Source organism: Rattus norvegicus, chromosome 1 (assembly GCF_036323735.1).
Source record: "Rattus norvegicus strain BN/NHsdMcwi chromosome 1, GRCr8, whole genome shotgun sequence".
In the NCBI taxonomy this organism is placed as follows: Eukaryota; Metazoa; Chordata; class Mammalia; order Rodentia; family Muridae; genus Rattus; species Rattus norvegicus.
Window position 1 is genome coordinate 183,695,320 of NC_086019.1, and position 20,614 is coordinate 183,715,933.

The 20,614-nt window shown below is 41.8% G+C and overlaps 2 protein-coding genes across 15 annotated transcripts in view; one reads left to right on the forward strand and one right to left on the reverse strand.

Moving 5' to 3' along the window:
* Rexo5 (RNA exonuclease 5) overlaps positions 1–3,114 on the forward strand; it is a 98,480-nt gene extending 95,366 nt beyond the window's left edge. For all 9 annotated transcript variants that reach the window (XR_010052978.1, XR_010052985.1, XR_010052980.1 and 6 more), the window contains one exon: positions 242–3,114. The gene's annotated coding sequence lies outside the window, so the exon portion shown is untranslated. The remainder of the gene's footprint in view (positions 1–241) is intronic.
* Dcun1d3 (defective in cullin neddylation 1 domain containing 3) overlaps positions 1–20,614 on the reverse strand; it is a 42,639-nt gene that overhangs the window by 20,956 nt on the left and 1,069 nt on the right. Inside the window, exon 1 of one of the 6 annotated variants that reach the window (XM_063263639.1) lies at positions 20,463–20,557. The exons of 4 other annotated variants lie outside the window; for them this stretch is intronic. The gene's annotated coding sequence lies outside the window, so the exon portion shown is untranslated. Of the gene's footprint in view, positions 1–7,621; positions 20,436–20,462; positions 20,558–20,614 lie in introns of those variants that run through there. One more of the 6 variants, XM_039078628.2, reaches the window with a different exon arrangement.

The following is a 20,614-nucleotide window of genomic DNA, read 5'->3' on the forward strand; positions in this document are numbered from 1 at the left end:
TAAATACCGGCTGATGAGCCACCAACAGTGTGGTGGTCTGGATAAAAATAGCCTGGCTTATATATTTGGATATTGCCACAGGCTTACACATTTGAATTCTTGGTTCCCAGTTATTTAGAAAGGATTAGGATGTGTGATCTTGTTTGACGAGGTGTGTCCCTGAGGTTGAGCTTTGAGGTTTCAAACACCCACAAGGCCCAGTCAGTCTCAGTTTCTCTCTATCTCTGTCTATAATTTACAGATCATGTGTGAGCTCTCAACTGCTACTCCAGCATCATGCCTGCCTGTCTGCCACTTTGCTCCACCGCCATAATCATGGACTAACCCTTTGAAACTGTAAGCAAGCTTCCAAATAAATGCTTTCTTTTATAAGCTGCCTTAATCATGGTATGTAGTCATAGCAACAGAACAGTAACTAAGACAGATAGTGAGTGCTCATGTTGCACAAGACACTAGTCTGTCACTTTACTGTACTAACTCAAGATGAATCAGGAATGTTTAACTCTTGCTCTAGTACAATTATGCCTAACAAATCATAGTTATTTATACCAATTCTGATTAAATGATATCAATAGCAAAGGAAACTGAATCCTATGGATGCACAACTCAATTTTAGTTTTTTTGTTTTGTTTTTTTTTTTCCGGAGCTGGGGACCAAACCCAGGACCTTGCGCTTGCTAGGCAAGCGCTCTACCACTGAGCTAAATCCCCAACCCCTCAATTTTAGTTCTTAAGAACTGGTTCTTAAGGTCATATTTCTTTGTGATACTATAGTGACAATCCTGGAATTTTCAAACTTTCAATTTTTTATAAGAAAGTTTTCGTTTTAATCTCAGGCATGGAGATATGGGGCTGCTTTGAGCTGACCACAGCAGCTGACTATTGTGATTTGCCTCATGCTCTAGCAGAGGCATGAAATTTACCAGCTGCAGATAGTTTCTGAGATTGTGTGACACTTGGAATCCTGGGAACTTATCAGAGTGCATATAAATGCTAGGGCCCTGAGAAGCAGCAGGGGAATTTGGCTGCAGTTAGAAGTCATGCTCAAAGAAGAAACAAAAGGAAAGATATTAGATTCAGGTATATGTCTGGCTCTCCCTTGTATCCTTCTTTCTCTTCTATTAGGGGCTGGGGATTAAATTGGGGGTCAGGGTGGATAAAAGGTGTGAAAAAGAAGAACCCACGAAGTAGTAAAAGACCAGCTACCAGACCCCTTCCCCACAGTACTCTACCACCTTCTGGAGGAAAAAAAAAAGGAGTGGGGAGGAATTCTCTTATTATTTCAATTATTCCCTACCTCAACGGTTTCCTAAATGTGATACAAATAGCTTCTCATCCAGTAGTAATATGGTTCCATTTCTTTACTCTGTAAGCTAATTTTCACCTCCTATAGTGAATTCCAGAATTTGAGGCTAAAAACAGGAAGATCCATCTGTCTCTTCTGATCCATACACCTCACTCCCTTGAAGGAGGGAAAGGTATCAAATTATTCACAAAATCATTCCTGCCTCTTCTCTTAACAAAGGTGCCAGCCGAAAAGTTAACTGGAGCCACAGCCATAGGGCAAGAAGACCTAATGACAACATTCAAGGGCTGGGTAGCCTCCCTCGTTCATGTGTGAAAGCATCTTATTTAAAGCCTTGTTTTGAATACCATATATGCTTTTTAAAATAGGGAGTCAGCTACTTAAAAGATGCCACTTTACAGTTCTTGAGATATTTGCTCCTACTATGTGTTACTCACAAAAAACTCAGTGATGCCAGGCACAGTGGGGCACATGATTAATTAGGAGGCAGGGGCAGGCAGATCTTTATGAGTTAAGGCCAACCTGGTTTACATAGTGAGTTCCAGGACAGCCAGGAGTACAGATACCTTATCTCAAAAAAAAAAAAAAAAAAAAAAAAGAAATGAAAAAGGGAAGAAGGAAGGAAAAGAAATCACTGATGACAGAGTGGCTTTTGACTTATTTTACTTAAAAATGTATCCTGTCAAAGACAGTAAGAGATGAGGACAATACAGCTCTGTCTCTTCAAATCCCCTAGAAACAATGAGCTATACTGCATATGGCAGCAAGAAAAGGCCAAGAGCTAAAGTCCTAAACAAATCCAGACATACTTGCCAAGAAGCAAAGAGCAGATTCCACCTCCACCGGCTGGCAGGCAGGCCCACACATTCTGCTTAGCCACATGAGACAGCCGGCTCTTGCTCTACCCACCCCCAGGCTCAGTCAGGATATTTGGGTAGCAAGAGAATAGCAACACTGGTGACTTTTCTAGAATATGTTGTATAAAAATAGAGCTTCCAATTTTAGACCTAAAGTTGAAAAGAAAAATAGCCAGAATTAGAAGTTTGTTTTAACACAATACACTGAAAATTCCAAGTACTACAAGTGTAAATGCTGGTAGAAGAGATGGGGTCACACTACACAGGGCTCCTCAGTGAGTCGGCCAACAGTCAGGCTTGTTTAACAGAGCACATCCATCAGTGATAGAATTAAGAAGTGTACTGTGTGGGGTGATGGAAAACCACTCCTCTTTTGTTTCTCTGGGAAATGCCAGAGCTGACAAAAACGAATCTCAGCAGAAACTTACAAGACAAATACATTAGTAAGCCTTTTCTGAAGCTAGTCAAAGAAGTGTTCGAAACTCTAAATAAGACTCATTTTTCAGAAATTAAGTCAGTGTAACAAGGTGGGAGGTACTTCTAAACTAATCTAAACTTCAATCACAACTTCAACATTTCCAGATTTTAACCCCCATTCTTCATCACCACTCTATCTCTGAGCAAAAGCCAAATGCTTCCTTTTTATGGCAAGTTTCTAGCCCTTCAGGCATGAGAATCACTCTGGTAGGACTGGGTAAGAACTGAAGACCCAGAATGACACCTTCACAATAAAGACCTCCCAAAGGGTTTGTGGGTACCATAAATTACATAACACTTCTATGAGGCAATCAGGATCAGCCCCCATTCATTTAAGTTGATTCAGTATTGCCAAATGGGCTTATCAAATCGAAGGCTCACTATCCACCAGAGCTGAGCAAAGGCACAGTGACTGGTTTCACTGTGAATCAGCTTGCTGTCAAGGAAAAAAAAAAAAAAAACAAAACAAACAAAACCCTGTGGCTTTTTTTTCTTCCAAGTCAGAACTAAAAAGTTTAAGAACCAAAAAAAGAAAAGACTTCATTACTCCCCTTCAACCCTAAGGAGGTTTTTCAGACTGAATTTTTAAGGATGTAATATGACATCTTACTATAACAGATGCATTAGTATGTCTATGACATGGGCAAGAATGAATGCATTATATATGATTTACTTCCATGGAGCACAAACACGTCAGTTAAATGGAACCAGCCCAGTACTTAGGAAGCAAAGACAAGAATATCTCTGTGAGTTCAAAGCTAGCTTGGTCTAGTTCCAGGACAACCGGAACCATGTAGAGTGACACTGTCTCAAAAATACACACAATCATAACCAGAACATAGAAGAAAAAGGATGGTGTTACTGTCTTGGTGACAGCATCTTAGACTGCATGCCCAAGAAGGAAAGGGAGTATAGTACAAGATAGGGCCAACCAAGAAAAGGCTCCTAATTTGGGAGCTGGAGATCTTAGGGGAGGAGTCAGGAAGAGAGCAGGAGAATGCCTTCATAGGAAGTGTATTCACATGTGACACAAAATGTAAAGGAAGACCACTTGGAAGGAGACAGAGGATCAACAAGAGAAGGAAGGGGGTGAGGGAAAGACAGCAGTTTGGAGATAAATAAGAACAGGTGTAAAATCACACATGCACGCAAAGAAAATGACATAATGAAACCTATTGCTTCCATGCTAACTTTAAACGGATAGCAACTACAGAAACAATGAAAACAAATGCTGTCTATGTATTTGGTGCACTGAACAATCTGCCTTCATGCATGCTAGCCTAGGTATTCTCCTGTGTTATAGGATACCTATAACAATACTTCCCTAAGGTTCAGTAACATTTTACACAGAACTAAACAATGATATAGCACCAACATGAGTCCTCTGGATATTATTCTCACCTCTTCACAGATGAGAAGACTAAGGCACTGTTCTAAGACTAAGTTCTAAGTAACTGGCTGAAGGACCCCCGTTTTACCTGTTATCAAAAATAAGAGGAACAGGATGGTGGCACCTGCCTTTAACCCTAGCAGAGGCAGATGGATCTCTGTGAGTTTAAGACCAGCATGGTATACAATAGCATGTTACAGGGTAGCCTGAGCTACACAGTGAGCACACTGACTTAAAAAAAAAAAACTTTTCAAACAAGAGTGGTGTTTTGTTTGGGCTATCAAAGTCCCTCCACCTCTGAGGAAGGGAGCTAGAAAGTGGCTAGTAGTTTTCAAACTTTAACTGCAAAGTACAGCAAGAAATGGACTTTGGGGCTTGGGAGATGGCTCAGGGTTTAAGAGCACTCAGTGGCTGCTCTTTTAGTGGATCTAAATCTGATGCCCAGACCTACATGGTAAATCACAACTATCCCTAACTCCAATTCCACAGGATCCTACACCCTCTTCTGACCTCCTCCCCTCTTCTGGCACAAAAAGCACCATGCAGGCAAGCACTCAAACATAAATATTTTAAGAAATAGATTCTACATCCTGACCTAATACAAACACACATACACACAAACACAAATACAAAACAAAGATGCTATCGTAATGCAATGCTGACAGATTCTTGCTTCTGGGATGTGCTCTGACTGATGCTACTTCCTTTCCCGGGTTGTTTTCAATAGTTGGTTATGACCCTCTAAGGAGAAATGACCCTCAGTTTGGAAAATCTCTAGACTAGGCTATTTCCCTGTGGTATAATTAGTGTGTTCAATATGGTAAGCACTTTCCAGTTATCATACAATTTAATCTTCCCAGCTACCCATGAAGAGAAACATTTCTGCACACTCTATCTTACAGGTGAGGAAACAAGATTAGAAACACTCTTGTAATCCTAGGTGCAAGTTCCAGGCTACAGACTTTCTTAAAAGGAGGAAGGGAGAGAGGGAGGGAAAAAGGAAGAAGGGTGGAAGGAAAAGAAAAGCAGACGACTACCTTATCCAAGTCCCTATTGTTTGACAAAAACAGGGGATATAATCCTACATCCATTTGTTCCCCCAGTTGCCAAGCTCCTCTCACTTATGTAAGGAAACGTGCCTTCTACTGGCCAGTATCACATGGGCAGCAATGATGGTAAAGAGATTCAGGCAGATATGATTCTTCAGTCATGACTGCCATCACCTGCTGGGGTGCGCCAAGGAAATAACCAAGGCAGCACAGATAGTTCAGTATGAGACCCCTGCAACCCCTGGATCTCTGTAGGACTGTGCAGAGCACAGTATTCTTCCCTGATGACCCTTGTGGGACAATAATAAACTTGTCAGATTACTCCAAACTTCCTCAGGAGTGCTACAGTGACTCAGTTCAGGTTTCTAACATCTGGAGGGCAGTGCCCTCACAAAGGCTTTACCTACTTCCAATCTCACTGCACAGAAGTAATCACGCACAAACACAGTGTAGACATTCTTAAAATCATTCAGCAGGACTGGGGATGTGCTTCAGTGGTGTATAGTCCTCCCTCACTTTGCATGTGCATGAGTATAGTCTCATGTACTCCCCACCCCAAATCACAGACCCTTTTCACCTATAGACTCATCTGAACTCACCTTGGCACATAAGACTCTTGAGGATCTGAACTCGGCTTCTGTCATCATCCTTCCCTTTTTATTTCAGATGCTTCTGCCAGATTAATGTACAAAGTGTTTCCCAAGGTGCCACCTTGTCTCCATAGCTTTGCCTTACATACTGCTGGGAATGCCTCCCCCATTCCTGATCCTCTGGTAGGACTCCTTGCTGCTGAACCCCTGGCACCTGCACTGATATCACATCTTGGAGCACCAACTTTACAAACTGTCTGGTTCTTACTGTGTCTGGTATTTCTACCATGCTGCAAGTTCCTTAGAGAACAAGATCCACCGTACTCTGAATCTGTACCTGGCAACATAGCCCATCATTCTCTCCTAAAACATCAAGTATTCAACCACTACAGAGCCTGTCCACCAGAAAAGGGCGGACACATAATTCCCTGGAGCAAAATGGTGAGAGCCAGACGTTTTGGAGGCCAAGATTTTCTAGCTTACAAGATTGCTTTTGAGTTTCAGAAGTCCCTTATGAATGATACACATTCCATCTGAGAAAGTCAGTCCCTCGCTCATACATCTCTAACTGGAAAACTACAAAATCTGTTTCTTCTTAAGCAGAAGTTATCTTGTATCTGTTTGGAAAGTGTAAGCACTCCTAGAGCCTTGTTCTGTTGAGCTGCTGTGACAATCAGAAGACCTTCTATTGTGCACATTTTTGACAAGTACTAAGTGCTAGGGACCGTCTAAACTTGTTTGAAGCCAAGTACTGTGCACAAATAGTAAATATGCAAACAGAAAGGAGAAGCTTAGGATGAGTTACTTACAAGGAGGGAAAACCACTTCTTTACCAATGGGGAAAGGGCAACTGGAAAGGTTTTCACCTGTTGTGTAACTTTATTAGCTTTCTGCTGGGTCAGGCAATGACTGAGAGCTGGATACTTAGAAAACAAATACTCTGATAAATTAAGCAACTCCAGTTTCTTGGCTAAGGAGAGTTCAAAGTCATAGTTAGATCTTCAATTAATGCTTTGTCTGGTTTGAAACTGCCACAATGGTTCAAGTTTCCAAAATCTTGAGAATACTTTTTTTTTTCTTCTTTTTTTCGGAGCTGGGGACCGAACCCAGGGCCTTGCGCTTGCTAGGCAAGCACTCTACCACTGAGCTAAATCACCAACCCCGAGAATACTTATTTTTAATTTATGTATTTGTGTGTGTGCACCTTGTGGTGGTCAGAGGACAACTTCTAGAGTAGCTTCTCTCCTTCGACCACATGCTGGCAAGTGTTTTTATCCATGGACCCACAAACTCATTTCAGCAGCCCCAGGCTTTATCTTAGAATGAAAAGATTATGAATACTGATCCAATGACAATTTCCCAAGAACAGAAGAAAGTGAACAACTGTCTTCAGTCTTGTATGCTGCTGTAGAGCAAGGGCGACTGCTACAACTCCTTTCCATCCCCTTTCAGATTTATCCAGCCTCACCAGTTGTCACCTATAAATAACAACTAACTTCCCCAGGAGGGAATACAGACTATTTCAGACATGCAATCTCTACCCTCAATAAGGTGGTCTTACGACTTTCTACATTTACATTGCCTGATGTGGAATCCAAGTAAATTAAAATCTCCTCAAAGGACACTTAAGAGTAGATCTTAGTAGAAATGGAGATTTTTTTTTTAATCCCCACAGAACACTACAGTCTAGAGAAGAAGCCTTTTCCCTTTCCTAGCCAGCCCTAACACAAGTCACAACCTTTCAGAAGACAAGACAGTATAAATGACAAAATCAAAATTATATGAAAAATTCAGACACAGAACTAGATCTCACCACTGCTGGGAAACTTCTGAGTCTTTCATTATGAAATAATGCAGTGGGGCTGGGGACACAGCTCAGGAATAGGGTTCTTGTGTGACAGCTTGGCTGTTAAGTGCACGTGATAGCTAATCTTGCTTGTAAATGTGATATACCTGGAAGAAGGAATCTCAATTGAGGAACTGGCTTTATCAAATTGACCTGTGGCATTTTCTTGATTGCTAGCTGATGTGGGAGAGTCCAGATCGCTGTGGATGATGCCACTCTTGGATAGTTTGGCCTGACCTGGGTAAGAAAGGTAATGTAGCAAGCCAGTAAACATCCTTTCTGCAGAGGTTAAGCCCTTTCCTCCCCAAGATGGTTTTGGTCAGTGCTTTATTACAACAACAGAAAGCAAATTTTCTGTTGGGAGCACTTGCTGCCAAGCCTCATAGAGTGGAAGGAGATACTGACTCCCACACATTGTCCTGACTTTAACATACTCAACCTTGACTTTAACATACTCAACCTTGGCACATGAATAACACACACACACACACACACACACACACATTCTCTCTCTCTCTCTCTCTCTCTCTCTCTCTCTCTCTCTCTTTCTCTCCCTCTCTCTCTCTCTCTCTCTCAGCAAATGAATTAATTAATGGCAGAGAATTTAAAAGAACAAGATCATTTGCAAATAGACCAGCCACCAAAGGCAAATAATTTGAATGCTATTTGAGGGTTTAAGTGGGGTTGGTGGATAGCAGCTCCCATAACGGGCTGTCGTTTCTATCAGTATTTACATGCCTCTTAAGATCTATGCTGAATTATGAGGATGAGTAAGGTAGATATTTTTTAACAGTGTTTAAAATTTTTCAGTGCTTAAGTTTATTTTAGGGCACAAGTCACAGTGTCCCTTCAAAGCAGTCACCACCAACAAGTAATGTACAGGTCACCTTAGATGAGGCAGAGCCAAGACTTCTAATACCTTGAATGTGGGTGCCAGATCCATGGTCAAGTCTTTTCTCCTTCCCTTGTGTTCTGAACTCCTGGAACCTTAGGGAGTTCCAACAAAGGAGTGAATGACCTAGCGATCCCAACAGTGAGGGCCTACTAAACGTGGGAAGAACATACAGTCTTCACTTTTCCACTAGTTAAAAATAAGGGTACCACTTACTAAAATCTGTGATATTTAAAATTGCACACAATACCTTATTGGGATTTGGGCAACATCTTTATTTTGAATTCCATCCAACCTACCTATGGGTATTTCTGTCAAACTTGTCAGTCTGCTTAAATCTGCACAAACAAACGTGGACCTGCGCTATAGTGCCAATTCTGTCAAAACATCTCGAAGTAAGACATGGCTCTGCACTGTTCATTCAATTACCAGCCAGCCATCCTATCCACCGTTATTCCTCTATCTGCCCACTTATCAGCCGACACTCTTCTTAAAAGTTAAAAAGAAGGGAAGGAAGAAAGAGAAAGAAAGAAAGAAAAGCAGGCTGGCCAGCCTGCTGGGCACAGTGGTGGACTTGGGAGAGAGAGGCAAGTGGATTTCTGTGAATTTGAAGCCAGGCTGGTTTATCTATATAGTGCGTTTCATTCAAGCCTATCAAAATATGCCTTCTACTGCCCCACAGAAATTGGGCTTTATTTATTTGGTGGTTTTATTGGGTTGTGGCACAGCACCTGTCTTTTTAAAAGAAAAACAATTAGATCATTCTTAGCGCCGTTATCTCTGTAGTCAGAAGTGTTGTGTGCTGCTTACTTTTTCATACATTACAAAGGAGAACTGACAAATGAAGAGAGACAACCATCCTCAAGTTGTCTCCAGACCTTCATACATGTACCACCCCCTTCCAAACACACACGATAAATGTAAAAAAAAAAAAAAAAAAACTAAAGAACTAAAAAATCTATATCCAAATCTACACTTTTGAAAAATAGCAAATAATCCCTAAATCCTGTGCATCCCAGTTAAAGACAGCAACCACAGAGGGCATGTGACCTACACAAAGACACAGCAACTAGTAGCAGAGGACAGACTAGCAAAAAACCACTATATGTACACCAGGGTCTTGGAGACCTGGCCTCAGTTCACCTGAAGTGAGCCTGAAGGAGATCTGGACCTTTCACTTCCCCTATGAATAACAGGCACAACATGGTACTTAGCAGCTGATCTTCTCAGGTAATCTGGATTGGCTGACACAAACCTGTTTCCATCCAAAGTCCCAAGAAGCCTTGTCCAACTCACTAAACTTCAAGGCATATGGCCAAAGATAAAAATGTCCCTTGGAACAGCTTCCCAATTTTAAACCCACAGTATTTTAGCCCTTTGTCCCCACTGCTAGACTCAATACAGGCTCTGAACAGCAGTTCTCAAACTGCTGCTGGATCATAACCCCTTTAAGGAAGTCAAATGACCCTTCCACAGGGGTCACATATTAGATACCCTGCATACCAGATATTTATACTACTATTCCTGACAGTAGCAAAATTAGTTTTGAAATAACAAAATAATTTTATGGTGAGGAGTAAGGGGAGGGGTCACCACAACATGAGGAACTGTATTAAGGGTTGCAGCGTTAGGAAGGCTGAAAGTCATTTTTCTATAGGATTTCAGGAAGAAGATTTTCCATACCTAATTTTTAGGCCAGCTTTGGAAACAAGCTGGAAGCTTCCATTAGAGTTACCCATGTATTTATTTCCCAGATACCCAGAGGGCAGGTTTTATTTTCAAGTGATAACTGTGCACCTAGCAGTGTTTTATATACTCTATAGAAGGAGGTAGAATGATAGAACCCCTTCTTGGGAACTGCAATCCAGAGAAGCTTAACTATGTATGTATGCCTTGTAGCTAGTGATAACTAATAATAATCCCTTTTATGACACATAGTATATGTTGTCATAATTGCACTAGCAATCCTTACAATTATGTAATGAGTTTCATGCTATACATTATAGACATGAGGCTTAGAGAAATAGAGCTCATCCAAGTTCAAGTGGCAAGTGAAGTTCAGACTTAAGATCAGTGTTAGCTCTAGACATGTGCTTTTAACCCAGTGATGATGAACTGCTCTGCTTGGCCTCAGACCAACGTTAGCAGTCTATGCTAATCCTCTGGTTCCTTCCCAGTCTCTGGCTTGTTCTATCTTTACATGTGTCTACCTTGCTCTCTCTCTGCAATCTGTCTCTGTACAACTGTCCCGGTAAAACCTCCTCTTTCCTTTCTCTTTCCCTCTCTTTTCTGTGGTGCTCTCTTAAGTAACCCCCTTTTCTTGTGACAGTAAGGCATATCCTATCTCTGACTCATTCTGTCAAATCTTCCTCTGACTTATCACTTTGTCTGCCACTCAATTAGACATCACTTTAAAACATGGCTGCCTTCTCCTACGAACTAACCTTAACTACATTGTATGGAATTAAGAGTGTGTAGGAAGGGCTTGTTTATATTCCAGCCAAAGGGATTAAAGGTGTGTGCTAAGGGCTGAGGCACACCACAACTTGAAACAGTTTTTTTTTTGTTTGTTTGTTTTTTTGGTTTTTTTTTTTTCAGTAAATAACACAACCTCAGGGGTCCCAGTGTGATCAAATATCCTACAACAGGGAAAGACACTTTGGACCACACCTGAGTTTTACAGAGTGATTTCAGGGTGGGCCTCAGAGCTTTCAAGGGAGGGGCTAGTCACACCAGGAAAACATAAGCACAGAATTTGATTTTAAGTGCTACTGTCTCAGAGATTAGCAGTGAGAAAGAAAAGTTCAACTACAATGAGCCAATAACCACGCCTGTATAATGAAATCTTAATTCTAAATCAAAGATCAGAGTGGCATCTCTGGCCATACTAGCCAGGAAACACACAAACCACACACACACACACACACACACACACACACACACACACACACACACACTACCACCACTACCACCACCAAAGCACAATACATCAATGAGACCCCAGAATTCTCAGAGAATTTCCAAGTTGGTGAGCACAGAGACTGGCTGGAACGGTGGTGTGACTGGCCTGCCTGAACCCCAAGAAATTAGAATTCCCCTAGGAATCTTAAAGGGTGTGGTATCTATAGCTCTAGGGGAAGCAAGAGGGAAAATGTTCAGGCAGAAAAGAAACGTGTGCTAGGGAAGATTTACAGCTTTTCATTTGACTGGAGTGTGAAGAGGGTGAGGAGGGATCACTGTGCACATATCTGCCCTTCTATTTAAAGTTGACCTTATCATCAGGACCAATTGGCTGTGGGTGGGGATGAGTTTCATAGATCTCTGTTCCCCCAATGTGCCTACATTGAATAAATCTCTTTTCTCACTATTAATTTTGATATTTAATCAGTTTATTGGTTTGTTGGGGCAGAGGATGTGAGTCCAGAAATGGTGGCACACATGTAGAGAGAGCAATAGGTCCTGCACTTCCAACTCATTTGCCCTATGTATCAACAGAGCTGGTTTGCAACACCTGAGCTCAAGCCATCCTCCTGCCTCAGTCTCCTAAGAGAACTAAATACACAGACCAAAGCATCGGCCTGTGTTTAGAGGCCGAGGGATGCATAGGTTCAACTCATGGCTTTACATATGTTGGATAAGCACTATACAAACTATTCCCAGCACCGATTAAGGCAAAATAGAAAGACAATAAAAGTTAAAGGAATACAGAAAAGAACTCCCAAAATAAATAAGTAGCCAGGAGTATCTCTGTGAGTTCGAGGCCAGTCTGATCTACATAGTGAATTCTAGGACAGCCAGGGCTATGTAGAGACCCTGCCTGAAAAAGCCAAAATAATAATAAATATCTTACAAACTAGATTAGAAGCCACATTAAAGTAAAAACATGTCTTGACTCTGGTCCTTTAAAAATTTATTTTAGTATGTATATTGTATATCATATGTGCCTAAGGAGGTCAGAAGAGGACATGGGATCTCCAGAATTGAAATTACAGACAATTGTGAGCTGCTGTGTGTGTGCTGGGAACTGACTCCCGGTTCTCTGCGGGACCAAAAGTCCTCTCAAGCATTGAGCCACCCCTCTAGCCCTGACTGCTCTAAGCACTAAGCCAACCCTCCACACCTGACTGCTCTAAGCACTGAGCCAACCCTCCACCCCTGACTGCTCTAAGCACTGAGCCACCCCTCCACCTCTGACTGCTCTAAGCACTGAGCCACCCCTCCACCCCTGACTGCTCTAAGCACTGAGCCACCCCTCCTCCGGCCCTGATTGTTTTTTTCAACCTGTTCTATAATGGTTGTTTCCATTTTTTTCTTTTACATGGATGTGTTTTGTCTGAATGCATGTATGAGCACATGTGTGTCTAGAGTCCAAAGAAGCCAAAAGAAGGTATCAGATAACTTGGAAATGGAGTTAAGTGGGAGCAATCACACCTGGGTCCTCCAGAAGAGCAACAAGTGCTCTTAGCTTGGCTGGGAGTGAGTATACCAAACATTCTTATTTAACTTTTAAATTTCACAACTATGTAATTCAAAGCACCAAATCACAGGGAGTGGCTTCAGGGAGACTGGAGAAATTCGTGGCCACACTTGGGTGTGTATTATCTTTTTCCTAAGTGCCCTCCCTCCTTCAATGCCAAGTATTAAGTCTACAGTAAAGTCTTTATTAAGAATCCACTCCGCTTGATACAAACATGTCCTGAAATCATTTTCTCCAGCATTTGGTTTCACTTGACAAGAGACCCGTGGGGCTGCTATTGGAAGCAGGACGGGACTGTATCTACTGTTCCTGCTGTCATACTTTATAACAAAACTGAAGTCCTAAGTATCATGCATTACTTGAGTTCTATGAATTGTGCTAACATAATACCAAACCTGACAGGCTGTGAGAACCCCTGAACTTGTGGTCCACAAGAAGTTAAGATAACTTGTGAATGCCACAGCTAGCATGTAAGTGGCGCAATCCTGTAAGACTGAGTCACTAGCATGTGGGCTCTGTGCTAATTCCAGGCAACATCAGAGCTGAGTTTCTGGACACTGAGTTGTTGCCAGAAAACTGTTGGAACAATGTAATCGATAACTCAGAAACAGATGCACATATTAAAACCAACTTCACCGATGCTCAGAAGATACTTTACTGCTCGATGGAATCACAGAATCTATATGCCTGTCACCAGCTCTGCACTAGGAAATCCGGGCCTTTGCAATCCACAAGTACCTGATAAAATAAAAATGTTTCAGAAAAAAAAAAAAAAAAGCTGAAAGATGGCTCAGTAGTTAAAAGCATGTACTGCTCTTCCACAGGACCTGAGTACAGTTCTAGCACCCACACTCGGGTATTCATAGCTACTTGTTAATCCTAACACACACACACACACACACACACACACACACACACACACACACACACGCACACACACAAAATACAGTTATATAGACACACATATATAAATGAAAATGAACCACAGAGGGGGAGGGACCTAAAAACCTATTTGAACCTGCCAAAGAAAACACAGAAGTTGTAGAAATACAAAGTTTATAACAATTTTCTTTACTAGCTTTGTCTGTTACTTCACATTTGTGGTAGTTCCCAAGAGAAAGTCAGGCAGGAATTGTCTCAAGAGTCCACAAATAAATGTTGCCGTAAGAGTAAGCCCCGCCTAGCGTCTTCTTCTTTACCTGCTCTATCCAAGCACATTGTATTTCTCATCTCACTAGCTTCTGATTTGTGAAACTCAAGTCTTAAACAACAACAAAAAAAATCTTTTTAAAAAACACATCAAGCCCTAAATGACAAAAAGAAAAAAAGGGGATGGGGGGTGCTGGAGAGATGGCTCAGCGGTTAAGAGCACAGTTCAAATCCCAGCAACCACACGGTGGCTCACATCCATGTGTCATGAGATCAGATGCCCTCTTCTTGTGTATCTGAAGACAGCTACAGTGTACTTATAGATAATAAAAAAATCTTTAAGAAAAAAACCACTCCAGGACCCACAGGTAGCCCGTGTCAGACGGGTATAATCTCACCACCCACTGGATTCCTCTTCTGCAGCAAGAACACATGTCTTCTCATGGAGATCCGGTTCCCATGCCCTCCTGGTGAGTGATGCTCCCTAGAGTAAGGCAACCGGGCCCCTAACCCCTCCCTCCTAGTGAATGTTATTCCCAGGAGTGAGCAATTTATGAGCTTTTTCCTTACCTACCTCAGTCGTTATTAGCCTTTCCCAGCTGGAACACTGAGGATGAGTTCTTCCCCACTATACCCTTTCAACAATACTCCTTACTTACAGTGCTGGCCACATAAAGGCTTGCTACTCCATCTACTTCACCTGAATCACTCCATGTCTCTGGAAACACCTTTACACTTCTTCTTAAGTTAGGAAGCCAAAGTAGACGTCTTTCCATGAGCATAAGCTCTACAGCAACAGTTTTGAGTAAATGATTAAATAAGCGACTAGTTATTTTAAATAAAAATTAATCAACAAGAGCCATGAAGATATTCTTTAAAATGGGTAGAACATTCACTATCTAACTTTATCACCCCTGAAAACGCCATCATAGTAAGTAAAACTGTCTCCTTAAAGGGACCAAGAGTATTATCCTACCCCTGATCCTGTTTCCTAGTCCCACAATGCTAGTTGCAGCATCTTCTCCCAGGTGGTATCCTGACTTCCACCTCTTGTTTAAACAGTATCCACTAGATATGAAGCAGGTGTAAAGGGAATGGAAAGCTGTTTGGTTTTTTGTGTTAGGATTTCATATAGCCCAGGGTTCCCTCAAAGCTCTGTGTGGCTGAGGATGACCCTAAACTCCTGATCCTCCTGCCTCAATCTGAGTTGAATACTAAGAGTACAGAACTCCAAGTGTGGGACTTGAAGGCAGATGTGTATGATTTTGTTTTGTTTGAAATAGAGTCATCTTATTGTTCTACCTGGCCTGGTACTGGCTGGACTCCAAATTGCAGCGATCCTGCCTCAGCCTCCTGAGTACAGGGATTGCACTGTGACAGTATGCCTGGCTAAGGCAACTGCTTAATAGAGGCCGAATTCACTTACTATAAAAAAGATGACTTATGCAACTCCTGTTGCTTTATCTGTGAGCATACTGGACTTCCCTGTTCAGATGCTGTAGCAGGTCATTGGGGTCATTGGGAAAGCAACTATATACAATCCAGCACTTTGCACAGCTATTATTAAACCATGCCCGCTACTCATAAAAGAGCTGAGAAGCAAGGCATGGTGACACTATATAATCCCAACATCATTTTGGAAGATGAGAGAGGAGAACTTGAGTTTGAGGCGAGCCTAGCTACAAATGAAGACCTTATCTCAGAAAACTGAAAGAACTCAGGGTACTGAAGGCCCCACTCTTATCTGAATGTAATTGGGTCCCTTCAGAAAACACTCTGGAGGATACTTCAGCTTTCCCTATAAAGCATTCTCCATCTCTGCTACACTAGGGTACTCTCATTCCATTATCAAACCACTGCATTATATGTGCCACACTAAGGGATTCTCGAAGAATTAGTTGGTGAAAGGATGCATTGGGGTAAGAAAGAACAAAATGTCCTCATTTCTGTCACAAGCATACTCCTGCCTCAGAAGGGCTCCTCAAATTTTAGCTAACGAAAACAAAAGGTGGGAGGGACATAGTGGTGGCCATGTGGTGCATGCTTTTTCTTCCAATCCCAGTACTCAGAAGGTAGAGGCAGATAGATCCCCATGAGTTCCAGGAGAGCCTGGTCTACACAGGGTTCCAGGCCAAGTCAGAGCTACACTAGATACTCTATTTTGCAGGGGTCTGAGTTTTTCTTGCTTCTTCCCATACTAGATTGAGTAGAATTAACTGCTTTAAGTACAGTAAATGCCATGACCACTAAAACAGGGCAGATCTCCCCAACACACTGTCTCCTAGACTAACAGACGTTAAGAACAACAATGGCAACAGGATGCTAAACGCTCCCCGGAAACCTGCTCTCTGCAGAGTGTCATCACCCGTTAGAGATCTGTCAGTCATCAGAGCTGGGCTAGATCTAAAGGTCTCAGTGACAGCATTATTTCCAGTTACCAGGTACTGAGGTTGAATGGGAGGGGGAAGGCGGCAGGACAGGGACTAGACAGGCCACGGACACATGATGATGCTTACCAAATAATGCTTACACTGCTGTACAACCTGGGTTTCTATGCTGTATCTCGGCCCCAAATCCAACAATTCAACTCACAACTCAAAGACTTAGGCAAGGCCGAACTCAGAATTCATTAGCCACAAGTTCCAATGTATAGTGTTTAAATAAGGTCTCATCTGCATATATCTTTTTTTTTCTTTTTTTTGGAGCTGGGAACCGAACCCAGGGCCTTGTGCTTGCTAGGCAAGCGCTCTACCACTGAGCTAAATCCCCAACCCCTGCATATATCTTAAAGACTGGGCATTTCCCCTTTTTTAATAGAGCATAACTCCAAAGAATCAGTTTGATCACTATTTGGTGTTATCCCAACTCAAATCTCCTTTTGACCCTCCCCCCGAAAATAAAACCTTCCATTGCCCAGAAAAATAGAAACAAGAACTAGTGAAACTAGATTTGAACTAAAAGAAATTAACTTAGTCAACCTGGTCTGTTATGGAAAGAACTAAGTACACTGTACCAACATTAGGAAGAACTGATCCTGGTACACTGGTATGAATGTCTGTAAACAGACACACAAAGTAATTGTAAGTTATCAAGAGTTAGGGAAACAGGAGTTACCACATAATTACCACTGTTTCGATCTCAGTTACTACTTCTTCACCTCAAAACAACTGCCAGCCAGTGTACAATCAACTCTCCTCACTACAGAGGACATATCAAGACAGTAGTAAAATCAGATTAACTGTAAACCAGCTACTGAAATGAAAAACAACTACCCACAATCCCAAGGGCAGTGGCACCAGCAGGTTCCTTGGGTTTTCACCTTTAATTAGAACGTGTTCAAAGCCCCCCAATCCCTAAGAAACAAACTGACTGGCACCTTAGGTCAAAGATCAACTCAACTTCAAGACTCCAAATTCACTTAGATTTAGATTCATTTCCCAAATACAATTAGCAGTCAATATAAGTTTTTAAGGGCTTCTCCACATGTTCAAGTCCCCCACACCCCAACACCCCTACCCCTAAAGCCCCCACTCATCTCTATTCCCTTTCAAAAGTCAGTCTACAAATTGGTTGATGAAATGTCAGCCTAGGTAGTATTTTCATACTTGCATTGTAATAAATCATTGAAATGAAGAGAGACAGTAGCCTGCTTAACACCAAACAGAGCACTGTCTGCCCAGCAATAGCACACAAAGTCAAGGCCAAGCTGTTTAATACATGCCAGGTCCTAAGCGTTCACACTAGTCATTTACCTGCAAACTAAGATCTGCGGTTTGCATTCAAACAGGCTGCATCCTCCCTTACCCCAGGACAGCACAGAAAGCTTTACCCAGTTAGTTCTGAGGAGCCACCTGCAGGTAGTAGAAGAGAACTAAAACATAACCAAGTGACAAGTCTACTGTTTCTGAACTGTCTAGACCAAACCACAAAAGGTTTCATTTAACATTTTAAGACTGGGCTTACTACAAACCATCTAAGCAACAGTTACGTCTCTCAACTGCACAGCTCAAAAGACTGATTCACTCAAAGAATGCTCCAGTCACTTTTGTGAGGTTGAGAGGGGAGAAAAACACTCTTCTCATTTAGCCTATTGTGATGCAGCTCAAGAGGGCCAAATCCAAGCAGCATCTGACAGGGCCTCTCAAGTGGACAATCTGTGGAAGAGAAGGTTAAACTGGAGATGAATGCTCCCAACTAAAGGCAAAAGTAGGTTACATCCCTGAATTACATGCCAACCCAAAGATGATAACAGAGTGGAAATGGACCCCACAATAGTCCTTATCTAATGTAATCCAGAGTGAACTTTTAGTACCAACCTACCTCTCAGTAGAATATTATTACTCACTGGGAGGCCAAGGCAAGTGCAGAACTATTGCAACACAAATGCTGCCTGCCCACAGAACCAAAAAAAAAAAAAAAAAAAAGACTAAAACAGATCTGGATGATCATCTGTCGATCAACATATTATTAACACATGCCCAGTTCTTTAACCTTGAGTTTACACCAAGATGGAAGACGTGGATACTAGCATACGTTCAGAGTATTTATTATGCATACACAGCAAAATATTTTATTAGAACAGGTGTGCCCTCAATTGAACATCCTGCGTATTTCTAAACACAAAGCCCAAGTGGCCACCACTGCGCCTCCTCTGCTACTCTCAGCTGGGTGAGCTGCTTTTGTCTCTAACAGTCTAAAAGAACGTGCAGAAATAATGATAAATGCTCTAGGAAGGAATGCTGAATGAACCAAAAGGAGTATTTCAATTTTTCTCCTCCTTACTCAGTTTCTGTCTACCTAATATGAGCCCCAACTCCACTCTTCGGACCCTATTTCATTCAACCTTTTACTCCCTAAACACACACCCCACCCCCACTCCCTTCTCCCAGTCCCTAGAACTTGCCAAGTTCATTCCAGTGAGTCTCTGCACAAGCTGTTCCTAAACCTCCAAGAGTGCTCCCTTCATCTTTGCATGGCTGGCTTCTTTTCCTTTAAAGTTCTGTTTAAGCATCACCTCAGAAGGTCTCCCTCCACTGAATTCCAGACACACATTCTAGCCTATCACTCATTTTCTCCAGCATTCAATCAAAATCAGATTTGCTGATTTATCATCTCTGTCCTCACCTCCCACTCTGATAAACTCCTTGAGAAAGGACCTCTTTTGCTTGTCTTCACCTTTGTCCACTCACTGTCTGAAGTACTGTCTGGCTAGGACTTAATAGCAGTTTGAATAAATTCTGGACTTTTCATTCAATGGCTAACTAGGTTCCAAATGAATTAAAGTGAGGCTAGCTAGGAGTAACTTTTCTGTTATATTTCTGTAAACCATCTAAGCATCATTACTTGTACAATCAAGGCATTAAGTCTTCTGTTTTATCAGGCCCTAATAAATATGATGGTACTCTCTTCCCAACATCAACATAGGATTATGATAATCCTAGTGATACTGCACAGCAAATCAATGAAAGAACAACACATGCACCTTCATGAACCCCTAAAATCTAGCACTATGTCTTAAAGCATAAAGTTTCTTAGAAGACAGTTCCATAATCAACAGAGAATTTTTTTAAATGTACCAACACCAAAACAAGATTCATTAACACTTCACTCTGAAATCTCTGACAGGATAGAAGAGGCACTATACTCGTGGTGGGTTTTTTGTTTGTTTTTTAAACAATACAAACATCTTTCCAATTAATCTGTCTTTCTTCAGATTTCCATACCCATTATGCATTGTGTTTTGCTAAAGCATAACTATATATCCCATGTCTCTTATAAGACCACCTTACACAAAGCATCGGCTAAAGAAGATAAAAATCAAGCTTATTATAAGACACACAAATCAAGAAAGGCATAAAAGAGCTATTGTCCAACTGTAGAAACAAAAACAGTAATACAGGGTTTTCTGTTCTCAGAAGTGCATCATGAAGTGTGGGTGGAGAGAAACACAGAAATCCAGAATTAGCCTAACATCAAATCATTTTTGGAAAGAGTTGACAACATGTAAATTTCTCACATAAAAAGTATTTAGAGCGAGAGACCTTGATTCCTGGTCTATGATGCCATTTATGATGCCTTGCAAGAGCTCTCGAATTCTAGTATTCATAAAGGAAAATGTTCATTATAATCGGGAGCCAGGCGGCGTTGTGAGGTACTCCCCAATGTGACACAGACCATAACTGAAGTACTACAAAGCTTGCAGTTAGGAGCTGGGATGGAGGCGGAACACAAAATTCAGAAGAGGTAACCGAGGTAATAAGTGCCACAAAGGGGAGAGTGTGACCAAGCCTGCCACTCAACCACAGAGAATTAAAGTAGAAACAGGGGTGTGTATGAGGAAAGATAAGAGGTTGGGATGGAAAAAACAATACATTTGTCATCCCGTCCCACTTCCTAAACAGGATATAGGCAAAACCTCCAGCCCCATTACCTCAGGCACAGATGGTTATCGTCTACAGCCAAGGTGCACAGAAAGGCCTTCAGGTCTGAGCCCCTTAATTCCAGGGCTGTTAACGATTACAGAGAAGGATGGGGGCGGGGAGAAAAATCAGGGAGGGAGCTGCAGATTCACCCACCACCTCC